We start from the raw sequence: 13,655 nt of genomic DNA, 5'->3' as shown, positions 1-13,655 counted from the left end.
ACTAATCCATATGTAAAAACACGGCCACGAAATCCAAGAAATGAGAGTGCAGAAAAAGTGGCCCGACAAATTCGAGAGCATGGTGGAGACGGCGAGCCAACAGCTTCGACCACCACTGATACTGAAACGGCTTCCACCATCGCAACCAGCTGCAAGCGAAAAAGATGCTCATTCTGTCCAACGTCCAGTAACCATAAATCTAATATTATGTGTTGCAAATGTGCAAAATACTTGTGCAAGCGTCATGTAAATTATACATGTGATCAATGCAAGTAATACATTGATCGCATTTATCATTTGTTTTTGACAAAAAAACTTTTTTTTTTGAAAAGTTTGTATATAGTTTAGAATAAAGAAAAGTTTTTATGTGCAATATGAAGCAAATATTGCAAAAAATGTTAATTTATTTGATTCAAAAAATAAAAGTTTTTGATTTAATTTTTCATCTGATTATTGAAAACCATGTTCACATACAGTAAAACAATGCAACAGGTAATCAAATAACACTTGAATTAGGTACAAATCACAACTTTGTTAGGTCCGGTCAAAAATGACCGGGAACAGTATAAGTGTATAAAAAACAACGTTTTTTGCCATTTTATAGAGAAAAAAGCTTTTTTTTTTTTTTGCCTTTGAAAAAAGTATATCTACATAATGTTTGATATTATTACTTATAGTTAACATTTAGATCAAGATTTTTTTTTTATCTGCAAAAATAATCAATTTTTACAAAAATCGAAAAAATACCATGTTCCCTTTTGGATATAAAAAAAATATAAAACAAGCTTTGTATTTATTTTTTTTTCTGGTATTTGAACAACCATCTTCACAAGCAATATAATAGTGCAAAAACTGTTTAAAAAAACCACTTAGATTAGCTAAAAATGATTTTATAAGGACGGTCAAAAATGACCGGGAACAGTACAAGTGTATGTGAAATCTAAACAGAACAGCAGGGTTAAAAGAGACTTTTGTGTTTGAATTTGTGGGTCACTGCTTCTTCACTGTGTACGATGCTACTGCAGCTTTACTATATATATATATACAGTATATATATATATATATATATATATATATATATATATCTCCTCAACAGTAAAATTGCAAAACCCAGAAAGAAAAGTAATGGAATTCTCGAAATCATAGCAATGTTAATGATTTGCAATTTATGAAAAAATGGCAACAAAATTTATGAAACATCTCAATTTATTGAGTATCGAGTATAAGAGCAGAAATACAGCAACTTACACGCATTGGCATGATATCAGTGAGATTAGTAATGGTCATATGATCTGTCACGCTGAATGCACTTGGGCACGAAGATCATGAAGATCCACTGCTGACAGCTTTCTTTAGAATTGTGCAGCGCCCCAGAGTCCTGGTCGTTGCAGTAATGTCGCTCTGCCACTAAGGGGAGTGATGTTATGTCTGATTGCACTAAAGGAGTTCACCTGACCAGGTATCACAGTCACACACTACACTTCACACTCTGGCCACCAGGGGGAGCAAAAGGCTCTATGTATTAGGCCACTCCTCACACTCTGGTAAAACTGGGGGTTGGACAGGAAGTTAGACAGAAAGCAGCCTGGGAGAGCTCCAGGGAGGACCTGTCAGGGGTGGGTTCCTGGCAGGGGCCTAGCAGAAAGGACAGATCGTTACGGAGCCGCGCCTGCACTACCTTGCGGCGGCATCCTAAGGAAGGACACGAAGCGAAGTATATTGTGGAGAAGTGAGAAACGAGATCACAGCAACAAGGCGATAGAACCAGTAGGAGTCGTGCCTCGAGATCGGCAACATCCTACTGAGGCGCGTAGCCAGTGGCTGAACGCCGAGGAAGTAAGAGACTTCAAGCATTACTTCAAACAGCGGCAGGACAGTTGATTATAGGTTGGCTGTCTAACTTAAATCACCTAGCAGACATAGGAGGCAATTGTGGGAGAGGGGCGTCTTTAGGGTCCCAGAATAACTCCAGGCCTACCTGTCATACGGGTGTGTCCTAGCCATATTATCTGGGGGACGGAGAGAGAGAAAGAACAAATTTGACAGTTGTGAGGACTATCCCGTGGTGCTCAGCAGGGAAGGACTACAACACACAGGCGCTAGAAGGTAGGCACTGATTTCCACCTGCAAAGGGAACTTTGGATGTGCCTTTGGACCGGCCGGTCTCAGCCAGCCCTGTTAGCAGTGCTCTGGATTGCGGATCCCGAAGTCTTCAGTAAAAAGGTAAAGAGATTGCAACCCTGCGTCCTCGTTATTAACCGCGCCTCACATCATCACCACCTACACTACTGGGAAGCCCTGGGGAAGCACTTCACTTGTGGGAAGGTATTCCATCTAGCTGCCACAACATCACCCCAGTGGACCCCCCACGCATCGTCGGTCACCCTGACCGAATACCACAGGTGGCGTCACGAACACTTGACAAACTCGCATCACCTTTCATTGGACGCCCCTTAGCAGGGTCACGGACTGGGTCTAGCCACCGTGACAACCCTAAGACCGAGACAAAGCGGACCGGCACTGAGTACCCTGCGGCCCTGCGTCTGGGGGCGCTCCAACTTGGCGTCACGAACAGGATGTACTTAAGCCTGAAGAATCAGGTCATGTGTGCCTTGGAACTGTGTTAGAATTGTGCTTGAACTGTGACTTATTGCAAAGACTGTGTATTGCTAACTGCCGCCAAGATTCCCGCGAAAACCGCTGCCATTGCCGTGCCACGAGGAGCGCGGGAGAAGGAGGGCGTGCCATGGGAGGAGACCGCGAAAGCGGCGCCAAAAGTAGCGACCGCCCTCTCCGACTACAGCTGCAGGATGACGAGCTCAGGAATGCAGGAGCTCAAACCCCAGAAAATGGAGGAGCAGCATGCGAGAGCGAGCGAAGATCCCGGAGCAGAGTTGGCGACCAGCGGGTGCCTGAACGACGACGGAGTGACCCGGGGTCATTCCAGCCCACCGGAGGCGAACCAGAGCCTGCCGCTACTGGAGGCGTCGGACCTCCCGCCTCCGGACGTGGAGCCGGCAACGGTGAAGAAATAGAAGTCGGAGCTGTGCAAGAAGATTGCACAGGGTGAGCCATGGTCAGAGCCGCAGCAGACTCCAGTGTCCTCGTCAGCGGAGCCGATCGACATCGGTGGAACCACATCAGACGCAGGTACCAGAAACGACCCTGCCCCACCGACCAATCCAGCTCCGGTGACAGCTCCCCAGCCCGTCTATGACCGGTCTTCCGCCGCAGAGATCGTGGTGGCAGCCCTTTACGCTATGAAAGGGATACTGCCCCCGCTACTGACGTCTATGGGCGAACCGTTAGATGTGAGTCACGAGGGGGTGATCTTTGAATGGGATGCTCCAAGGATCCAGACAGGAGGGCTCTTACGTCATCGGGCTCACCTGGGAGCAGTATAAACGATGCTTAATTTCACAATGGAAAGACCGGGGACGAACGGAACAGACTGCCCAACCAGAGGTACAAACGCCCCACACCAACCGCTGCCCTGAGAGTGCAGTAAAAAAAGGGATAGTACTAGCCTTTCACCTGAGAAGGGGTTGCGGCTTCATACTGGAGCCAGGGCTGCCGACTGAAGTCTTTGTTACTAGCTGTAACGTGGAAGCCCAGTCCCACAGCGTACCTCCTACCCGAAACTTGTACAGAGGGGACCAGGTGACCTACACCCGCCACTGGAGTGAGCGAGGATGGTATGCCAGGAGAGTCAAACGATGCGAGCCTGCGGTAGCGCCATCTACTGTCACGACTGAAACTAGTGACAGTGCCTCTTCAGTCTCCGAACTCGCGGGGCCCAGTACTACTACCCCTATGAGTAGCATCCCTCTTGCGTTGTCTGCCACTAACACTGACATCCGTATCCAGACCGTTAACTTGATTGTGCCTGAGAGACAAACCAAAGATGTCCATACAGCATCGGATGAGAGCACGGAGCCAGACCTTCCCGGCCAGGAAGTGTTCACTACCGACTGATGTCTTGTCACTTACTATAGAAATAAACCTCGAAACCCCGAATATGTACATAGTTAACTGTTTCCTGCTCTTTGCTACTTAAAACCCGTTTAGGGTTAATTCTTAAAGGGATCCCTTTGTTTACCCGGGATCCCTATTGTTTCTAAGTTTTTGCACAAGTTGTATGGTTATCAAGAGACTACCGAATCATGGACGGTGAATGATTCACAAACTGGTCCTGTAAATAGTTTGCACCTTCTTAAAGGTGCTCTCTACTGGTTTTACAAAGAAAGAAGACTTTGCGAAGAAACTATTCCTGATGACGACGTGAAAGTTTCTCTTGTCTTAAAGTTTATTAGTGACTTGTTGATTCTTTGTACTACCTCAGAGAAGACTGATTTTTCCTCTTAAAGGGAATGTTCATTTGCTGCATTTTGATAATGTTGCCTTAAATAGTTAAATAGCAATAATGTTTACATAGCCGATAATATGTAGCTAGAAAAGTTAAGTAAGTGAACCCTTAGGGGTTAGTGAGTCCTCCTGAAAACCATAGAGAGATGGTCTAGAAGAAAAGATGCTGTAGGCCCAGACAAGTAGCTAGGTGGTCCTGCATATGTGAAGTCAAGGAAGTAAAGAAAAGGTAAAATTTGTACCATAGCGTTTTATAGTAGGCCTTTAGTGGGTTCAGCTTATACGCCCTTAAAGGAAAAGTTAAATTATTGTTCAAAAATTTGCACTTAGTAGAATACCCGGCTGGGTAAAGGAAATTAGTTATAGTCAGTAAATTAGAATGTTATTTAAAATATTTCAATATGTTTCTGTTTGTAACGTTCAAGTGACCTTACCTCCCATAAAGGGAAGCATTGTAATATTTACTTGTTCATAGCATTTCAAAATTTTGTATGTCTTTTGCTAACATGTATTGTTGTTCTTCTTTTCCCAGTCCGGGAGTACTGGATTTAACCGGGGGGGAGTGCAGCGCCCCAGAGTCCTGGTCGTTGCAGTAATGTCGCTCTGCCACTAAGGGGAGTGATGTTATGTCTGATTGCACTAAAGGAGTTCACCTGACCAGGTATCACAGTCACACACTACACTTCACACTCCGGCCACCAGGGGGAGCAAAAGGCTCTATGTATTAGGCCACTCCTCACACTCTGGTAAAACTGGGGTTTGGACAGGAAGTTAGGCAGAAAGCAGCCTGGGAGAGCTCCAGGGAGGACCTGTTAGGGGTGGGTTCCTGGCAGGGGCCTAGCAGAAAGGACAGATCATTACGGAGCCGCACCTGCACTACCTTGTGGCGGGATCCTAAGGAAGGACACGAAGCGAAGTATATTGTGGAGAAGTGAGAAACGAGATCACAGCACAAAGGAGATAGAACCAGTAGGAGTCGTGCCTCGAGATCGGCAACATCCTACTGAGGCGCGTAGCCAGTGGCCGGAACGCAGAGGAAGTAACAGACTTCAAGCATTACTTCAAACAGCGGCAGGACAGTTGATTATAGGTTGGCTGTCTAACTTAAATCACCTAAGCAGACATATGAGGCAATTGTGGGAGAGGGGCGTCTCTAGGGTCCCAGAATAACTCCAGGCCTACCTGTCATACGGGTGCGTCCTAGCCATATTATCTGGGGGACGGAGAGAGAGAAAGAACAAATACGACAGTTGTGAGGACTATCCCGTGGTGCTCAGCAGGGAAGGACTACAACACACAGGCGCTAGAAGGTAGGCACTGATTTCCACCTGTAAAGGGAACTCTGGATGTGCCTTCGGACCGGCCGGTCTCAGCCAGCCCTGTTAGCAGTGCTCTGGTTTGCGGATCCCGAAGTCTTCAGTAAAAAGGTAAAGAGACTGCAACCCTGCGTCCACGTTATTAACCGTGCCTCACATCATCACCACCTACACTACTGGGAAGCCCTGGGGAAGCACTTCACCTGTGGGAAGGTATACCATCTAGCTGCCATAACATCACCCCAGTGGACCCCTAGGCAGCGTCGGTCACCCTGACCGAATACCACAGGTGGCGTCACGAACACTTGACAAACTCTCATCACCTTTCATTGGACGCCCCTTAGCAGGGTCACGGACCGGGTCTAGCCACCGTGACAACCCCAGGACCGAGACAGAGAGGACCGGTACCGAGTACCCTGTGGCCCTGCGTCTGGGGGCGCTCCAATTGCCTACCAGTGATGTCCCAAAGAAGCTGAATAGGAGACGAGGCTGAACATGCGGCAGGACATTGTAACACGTTTAGGACACAAGGCTGCTCATAGTAGCACCAGGAACAAAAGGGTTTGTGTTGGAAAACAGCTCTTGGGACACTTTGCAGAAATGACTGTACCACTTGTTATATGAACAAAGTCTTGCTGAGCAGTTAGTGTGATAGTATACATTATACAACCACGCACCATAATCACAGGTGTAGGACCGGTGAGATGTTTACTCAGGAAGGCCTGCCTCTTCATGGCGTTTCCAGACCAATCTTTGGCTATCACTGCAGCCAAGACAAAAGCAGGTCTCATCGCTGATGATGATAGACTCAATTCCAGCCTCCATTGCCGTCAGACGGGCTCTGAAAGCAGTGGTATAAGGTCAATGGAGCGCCTGTATCTGGTCATCTGGCTCACACTCCAATGTCCTGCAAACACCTTCTGATGGTTTGTGTAGCCACTGTTTGAAGCTTTAGGCTTGGAATGTGACACCCAATAAGTGCCATTTTTCTAATCTGACCTGTGATACAGATAGTCACCTCTACGCACCTCTTGCTGTCATTCCAGTTTCTTATTCTTCTCTAAAAACACTGGGATACAAAACACTGAACAGTGCTGATCTCTCAGGGTGATAAACCAAGGACTTTCAGCTGAAGGATTCTGTTCTCAGTTTGCTACAAGTGGAGATAACTGACATGTTGTGATGCAGTAGGCATCACAAAATCATTCAAGACATGATCTGATTATTGAGGTTTCATGTACCTTATTTTTCGGACTATGAGACGCACCGGACCATAAGACGCACCCCAAATTTTGGGGTGGAAAATAGCAGAAAAAAGATTTTTATAAGATGGGGGTCCGTCTCATTGGCGGTCGTACAGCAGGGTCACAGAAGGCATGGTCCCTTCCTCAGGAAGCCGGCGGCAGCAGAAGTGGGTCAATGCTGCAGTCCCAGGGTGCGATGCTGCAGGTCCGGTATCGGTGTTGAGGCAGAACATGGAGCAGGGTCCCTTCCTCAGGATGCCGGCGGCGGCGGCAGAAGTATGGCAATGCTGCAGTCCCGGGGTGCGATCCTGTGGATCATGGAGCAGGGTCCCTTCCTCAGAATGCCAGCGATAGAAATGTGGCGACGCCGCAGCCCAGTGTCCAGGGCAAGCAGAGCCGAGTGCATCACCGGTTTCCATGTAGCCATGTTCCTGAAGCTGTGGGCCGCCGGAGGCTTCAGGAAAATGACTGCCAGAGGCAGCGCGTGTGCAGATTGATATCTCGGTGGCCATTTTCCTGAAGCCGAGTGCCGTCAAGATCTCAATCTGCTGCAATGCAGTGGCCTCCGGGAAAATGGCCACTGGGGGCGTCGCTTGCTCAGATTGAGATCTTGGGAGACGAGATCTCGGGACAAGATTTCGTTGACATGATCTCAATCTGAGCATGCACCACCCCAGGTGGCCATTTTCACAGAGGCAACCGCATCGCAGCCTCTGGGCTTTCAGAAGATGCCGGCGCAGCCCCCGCACCACAGAGCACCGCCGAACCAGGGATGGGAGTCATATCACCAGACCACCGAACATCCCCTGTGACCACGCTCCACCAGCGCTGTTGATTCCCCCCCCCCTGAAAAACTGAATTCGGACTGTAAGACAGACCCCCATTTGACACATTAATTTTTTCCCTATTTTCCTTCTGAACGGTCCGGTGCGTCTTATTGTCTGAAAAATACGGTATATATATTTGTGTGTCTGTGTGTATATACTGTATATATATATATATATATATATATATATATATATATACAGTATGTGTGTGTATATACAGTTGTGATCAGGGTCATTTGGATGTTTTGGGTTGTCTTTATGATTTTAAAAGAGAAAACACAGTAGTTTGACAATAAATGGCTTCACCCAACCAACCACTAACCATGAGTGGAGAAAAAGTTTTGGTGTTATCATTCATATTCTCCGAAAAAAGGCCAAGAAACCAAAAATTCTGCCGGGGTATGTAAACTTTTGAACACAACTGTATATGTGTGTGCGCAGGGTCGTACTAGCCCACCTGGACACCGGTAAAATGCGCAGTGGGCCCCAGAAAAGAGGAAGAAGAAAAAAAAATAAATCTGAAGGCGGCAGAGGCGCTCGTGGGCGCATGCACGCAGTCCCAACCCACCGCGACAACCAGGGCTGGCGGCACCACCCGGCAAACCCAGGTAAGCGCTGGGGTCCCTGGGCGAATGGGAGGTGGGACACGGAGTATGGGGTCCGTCAGTCGGAGGAGCCCAGTGCCAGCGCTGTCATCGGGGTCCCCCAGTGCCAACGGTGACATCGGGGGCCCCCTCTAATACTCACCTCTCCTCGTCCTGGCAGCTGCAGAGTCTTCAGCACCCTCTGACTCTGCGACGTCTCAGGGCAGAGGGTGCGATGACGTCATCACTGCGCTCTCAGCCTCTCTATTCTGAGCATTGCAGAGCCGGAGAGATGCTGAGTGTACCGGACCTGCGGTGGGAACGGGAGAGGTGAGGACTTGATTTTTTTTCTTTACGTATGCAGCATTACATGGGGCCCATGATGTGCTGTGTGCTGTATGGAGGAGCAGGGGGCCCACAATACTGTATGGAGGAGCTGGGGGCCCATAATACTGTATGGAGGAGCAGGGGGCCCATAATACTGTATGGAGGAGCAGGGGGCCCATAAGACTGTATGGGGGAGCAGGGGGCCCATAAGGCCGGGGTCACACTTGTGTGTGCAATGCAAGAAACTTGCACGAGTCTCTAGCATCAATACTTGGCACTGCCGCCGGCACTCGGGACCGGAGCATAGAAATACATGCAGCCCATGCTCCAGTCCTGAATGGCTCAGGTAGTGCAGCTCATCCAGGATGGCACATCAATGCGATCTGTTGTAAGAAGGTTTGCTGTGTCTGCCAGCGTAGTGTCCAGAGGCTGGAGGCGCTACCAGGAGACAGGCCAGTACACCAGGAGGCGTGGAAGGTGCTGTAGGAGGGCAACAACCCAGCAGCAGGACCACTACCTCAGCCTTTGTGCAAGGAGGAACAGGAGGAGCACTGCCAGAGCCCTGCAAAATGACCTCCAGCAGGCCACAAATGTGCATGTGACGGCACAAACAGTTAGAAACCAACTTCATGAGGATGGCCTGAGTGCCCGACATCCACAGATGGGGGTTGTGCTCACAGCCCAACACCGTGCAGGATGCTTGGCATTTGCCACAGAACACCAGGATTGGCAAATTCGCCACTGGCACCCTGTGCTCTTCAAAGATGAAAGCAGGTTCACACTGAGCACATGTGACAGACGTGACAGTCTGGAGATGCTGTGGAGAGCGATCTGCTGCCTGCAACATCCTTCAGCATGACCGGTTTGGCAGTGGGTCAGTAATGGTGTGGGGTGGCATTTCTTTGGAGGGCCGCACAGCCCTCCATGTGCTCACCAGAGGTAGCCTGACTGCCATTAGGTACCGAGATGAGATCCTCAGAACCCTTGTGAGACCATATGCTGGTGCGGTTGGCCCTGGGTTCCTCCTAATGCAGGACAATGCCAGACCTCATGTGGATGGAGTGTGTCAGCAGTTCCTGCAAGATGAAGGCAGTGAAGCTATGGACTGGCCTGCCCGTTCCCCAGACCTGAATCAAAATTGAACACAACTGGGACATCATGTCTCGCACCATCCACCAATGTAACATTGCACCACAGACTGTCCAGGAGTTGGCGGATGCTTTAGTCCATGTCTGGGAGGAGATCCCTCAGGAGACCGTCCACCGCTTCATCAGGACAATGCCCAAACGTTGAAGGGAGATCATACAGGCACGTGGAGGCCACACACACTACTGAGCATCATTTCCTTGTCTTGAGGCATGTCCACCGAAGTTGGATCAACTTGTAACTTCATTTTTCACTTCGATTTTGAGTATCATTCCAACTCCAGACCTCCGTGGGAGATTAGTTGTGATTTACCTTGATCATTTTTAGGTTTTATTGTTCTCAACGCATTCCAGTATGTAATGAATAAAGATTTACAACTGGAACATTTAATTGAGTGATATCTAGGATGTGAGATTTTAGTGTTCCCTCTATTTTTTTGCGCAGTGTGTGTGTGTGTTTATATATGTGAGTGTATGTATATGTGCGAATATGTGTGTGTGTATATATGTGAGTGTATGTATATGTGTGAGTATATGTGTGTGTGTATATATGTGAGTGTATGTATATGTGTGAGTATATGTGTGTGTGTATATATGTGAGTGTATGTATATGTGCGTATATGTGTGTGTGTATATATGTGAGTGTATGTATATGTGTGAGTATATGTGTGTGTGTATATATGTGAGTGTATGTATATGTGCATATATGTGTGTGTATATATGTGAGTGTATGTATATGTGTGAGTATATGTGTGTGTGTATATATGTGAGTGTATGTATATGTGCGTATATGTGTGTGTGTATATATGTGAGTGTATGTATATGTGTGAGTATATGTGTGTGTGTATATATGTGAGTGTATGTATATGTGCGTATATGTGTGTGTATATATGTGAGTGTATGTATATGTGTGCGTATATGTGTGTGTATATATGTGAGTGTATGTATATGTGCGTATATGTGTGTGTGTATATATGTGAGTGTATGTATATGTGTGAGTATATGTGTGTGTGTATATATGTGAGTGTATGTATATGTGCGTATATGTGTGTGTGTATATATGTGAGTGTATGTATATGTGCGTATATGTGTGTGTGTATATATGTGAGTGTATGTATATGTGTGAGTATATGTGTGTGTGTATATACATACATTTGACTGTCTGGCCTGTGTGTGCAGGAACAATCAGTGTCGGGATAATGTACATAGGGTGGGTAATTCTACTCCACATTTAGAACACAGGCACTTGGCGGTCAGGTATCTCCCCCCACAGACACATCCATTACACGCCGCCTGTTACTGTCTGGGGTGGGGGGAGATGATCCATGTGTAGCTGTTGCTCTCTGCCAGCACATCATTACTTACATAAGTAACACATATCATACATAGGTGACTAGTCCTCAGCCCCCCATGTAATGGAGCTCCAGCACATCGGTCCCTACAGGAGGAGTCTGCGGCTGCCCCTGCTCTGCTGTCTGGCGAGTGAGGGGCTGGGATTTCTCTCACCTCTTCCAGGCACAGGTGTGAAGTATCGGGGGATTCGGCTCGGGGGTCCTCACATGCCTCACAGCTGGAGTCACAGAGGGCGACGCAGCGACATTATCACCTTACAAGTCCTCAGTGCAAAGCTAGCGTCCAACTCCATGGTAACAGTGCGGCATCTCCGCCGCCCCCACCCGGCTGCCGAGCACTGGGGCTGGCCAATGATCTGTGCGGGAAGATGCCCACGTGACCGCTGTAAGCAGTGCAGGGAATAGAATGCGCCTGAGTGCGTTCTGCCCTGCCGGAGGATCGGACGGGCGGCCCTGTGTCCGTTACATGGGGCTGCCGGCCGCTCTCAGTAATGTGTCATTAGCAGTACTGTACACCCTGATGCGGGGGCCCTCAGAGCAGGAGAACACGGAATCAGCGGAGCCATTCCTAGCGCCCATAGAGAACAATGAACAGCAGCGGGTCACGTGTCCAGCCCAGCTTCTATCTCCACTGGACAGACGAGATCCTATGTAATAATACAGTAGCGCACATCCACACATCAGAATCCTTGGGTCACATTCCGACCAAAGAGCTGTCCCCAAAAGCCAGTCTCATATATACCTATGAAGCAGAGGCGTAGCTAGGGCTTCAGCTCTGGGGCAAAACATCCGAGGGGGCCGTAACCAGGTAACGATGTGTGCTATTGGGTGACGCACCCTTAGGGTATGTTTCCACGGTTAGTAAACGCTGCAGGATGGACGCTGCATTCTTCCACAGCATCCAACCCGCAGCGTCCAGATGTTACAGCATAGTGGATGGGAATTGAAGAAATCCCATCTCCACTATGTGTGCACCGACACCTGCGGCTTCCCTGTGTATACGCACATGTGGCTCGTCTTTCCAGACCGCATCATTTCTATTCATCTTGCAGAGATGCTCAGTCTCCGCAAGCAGGGCCGGACTGGCCATCGGGCAGTTCTGGCAAATGCCAGAAGGGCCGATGGCAGTAGAGGGCCGCTCGAGTGTGCCGCTGTCAGCACACTCCCCCCGCTGTCAGCACACTCCCCCCGCTGTCAGCACACTCCCCCCGCTGTCAGCACACTCCCCCCGCTGTCAGCACACTCCCCCCGCTGTCAGCACACTCCCCCCGCTGTCAGCACACTCCCCCCGCTGTCAGCACACTCCCCCCGCTGTCAGCACACTCCCCCCGCTGTCAGCACACTCCCAGCCCCGCATTCAACTATACCGGCGTCATAGACGCCGGTACAGTTGAATGCAATTATGGGGAGAAAGCGTCTGCTGTCGCTCCCTCTCCCATCATTCCCCGCTCTGTCTGCTGCTTACACTGCGGGTGCGCGATGACTTCATATCATCGCGTACCTGCTGTGTGACCGGGCGGGCAGATTGCAGCTGCTGAGACCGGAGCCAGGAGCAGCGCGGGGCAAGAGGAAAGGTGAGTAGAGTCAGTGTTTTGTTTGTTTTTTTTATTATTATTACATGGCATGGCTGTATTACATTCTACGGGGCTGGGCAGCGCTGTATTATATTGTATGGTGGCTGTGCTGCATTACATTCTATGGGGACTGACTGCATTACATTCTATGGGGGCTGTGCTGCATTACATTCTATGGGGGCTGTGCTGTATTACATTCTATGGGGGCTGTGCTGCATTATATTCTATGGGGGCTGGCTGCATTACATTCTATGGGGCTGGCTGCATTACATTCTATGGGGACTGGCTGCATTACATTCTATGGGGCTGGCTACATTACATTCTATGGGGCTGTGCTGCATTACATTCTATGGGGGCTGGCTGCATTACATTCTATGGGGCTGGCTGCATTACATTCTATGGGGACTGGCTGCATTACATTCTATGGGGCTGGCTGCATTACATTCTATGAGGACTGGCTGCATTACATTCTATGGGGACTGGCTACATTACATTCTATGGGGCTGGCTGCATTACATTCTATGGGGACTGGCTGCATTACATTCTATGGGGCTGGCTGCATTACATTCTATGGGGACTGGCTGCATTACATTCTATGGGGACTGGCTGCATTACATTCTATGGGGCTGTGCTGCATTACATTCTATGGGGGCTGGCTGCATTACATTCTATGGGGCTGGCTGCATTACATTCTATGGGGACTGGCTGCATTACATTCTATGGGGACTGGCTGCATTACATTCTATGGGGGCTGTGCTGTATTACATTCTATGGGGCTGTGCTTCATTACATTCTATGGGGGCTGGCTGCATTACATTCTATGGGGCTGGCTGCATTACATTCTATGGGGGCTGGCTGCATTACATTCTATGGGGGCTGGCTGCATTACATTCTATGGGGACTGGCTGCATTACATTCTAT

At 48.8% G+C, this 13,655-nt stretch overlaps 1 protein-coding gene across 2 annotated transcripts in view; it reads right to left on the bottom strand.

Moving 5' to 3' along the window:
• Positions 1–11,473, bottom strand: part of CCDC146 (coiled-coil domain containing 146) — a 214,690-nt gene extending 203,217 nt beyond the window's left edge. For both annotated transcript variants that reach the window (XM_069765128.1, XM_069765129.1), the window contains exon 1: positions 11,315–11,473. The gene's annotated coding sequence lies outside the window, so the exon portion shown is untranslated. The remainder of the gene's footprint in view (positions 1–11,314) is intronic.
• Positions 11,474–13,655: the final 2,182 nt, after the last annotated feature.

Source organism: Ranitomeya imitator, chromosome 4 (assembly GCF_032444005.1).
Source record: "Ranitomeya imitator isolate aRanImi1 chromosome 4, aRanImi1.pri, whole genome shotgun sequence".
Lineage (NCBI taxonomy): Eukaryota > Metazoa > Chordata > Amphibia > Anura > Dendrobatidae > Ranitomeya > Ranitomeya imitator.
This window is presented reverse-complemented; position numbering and strand designations above follow the sequence as displayed.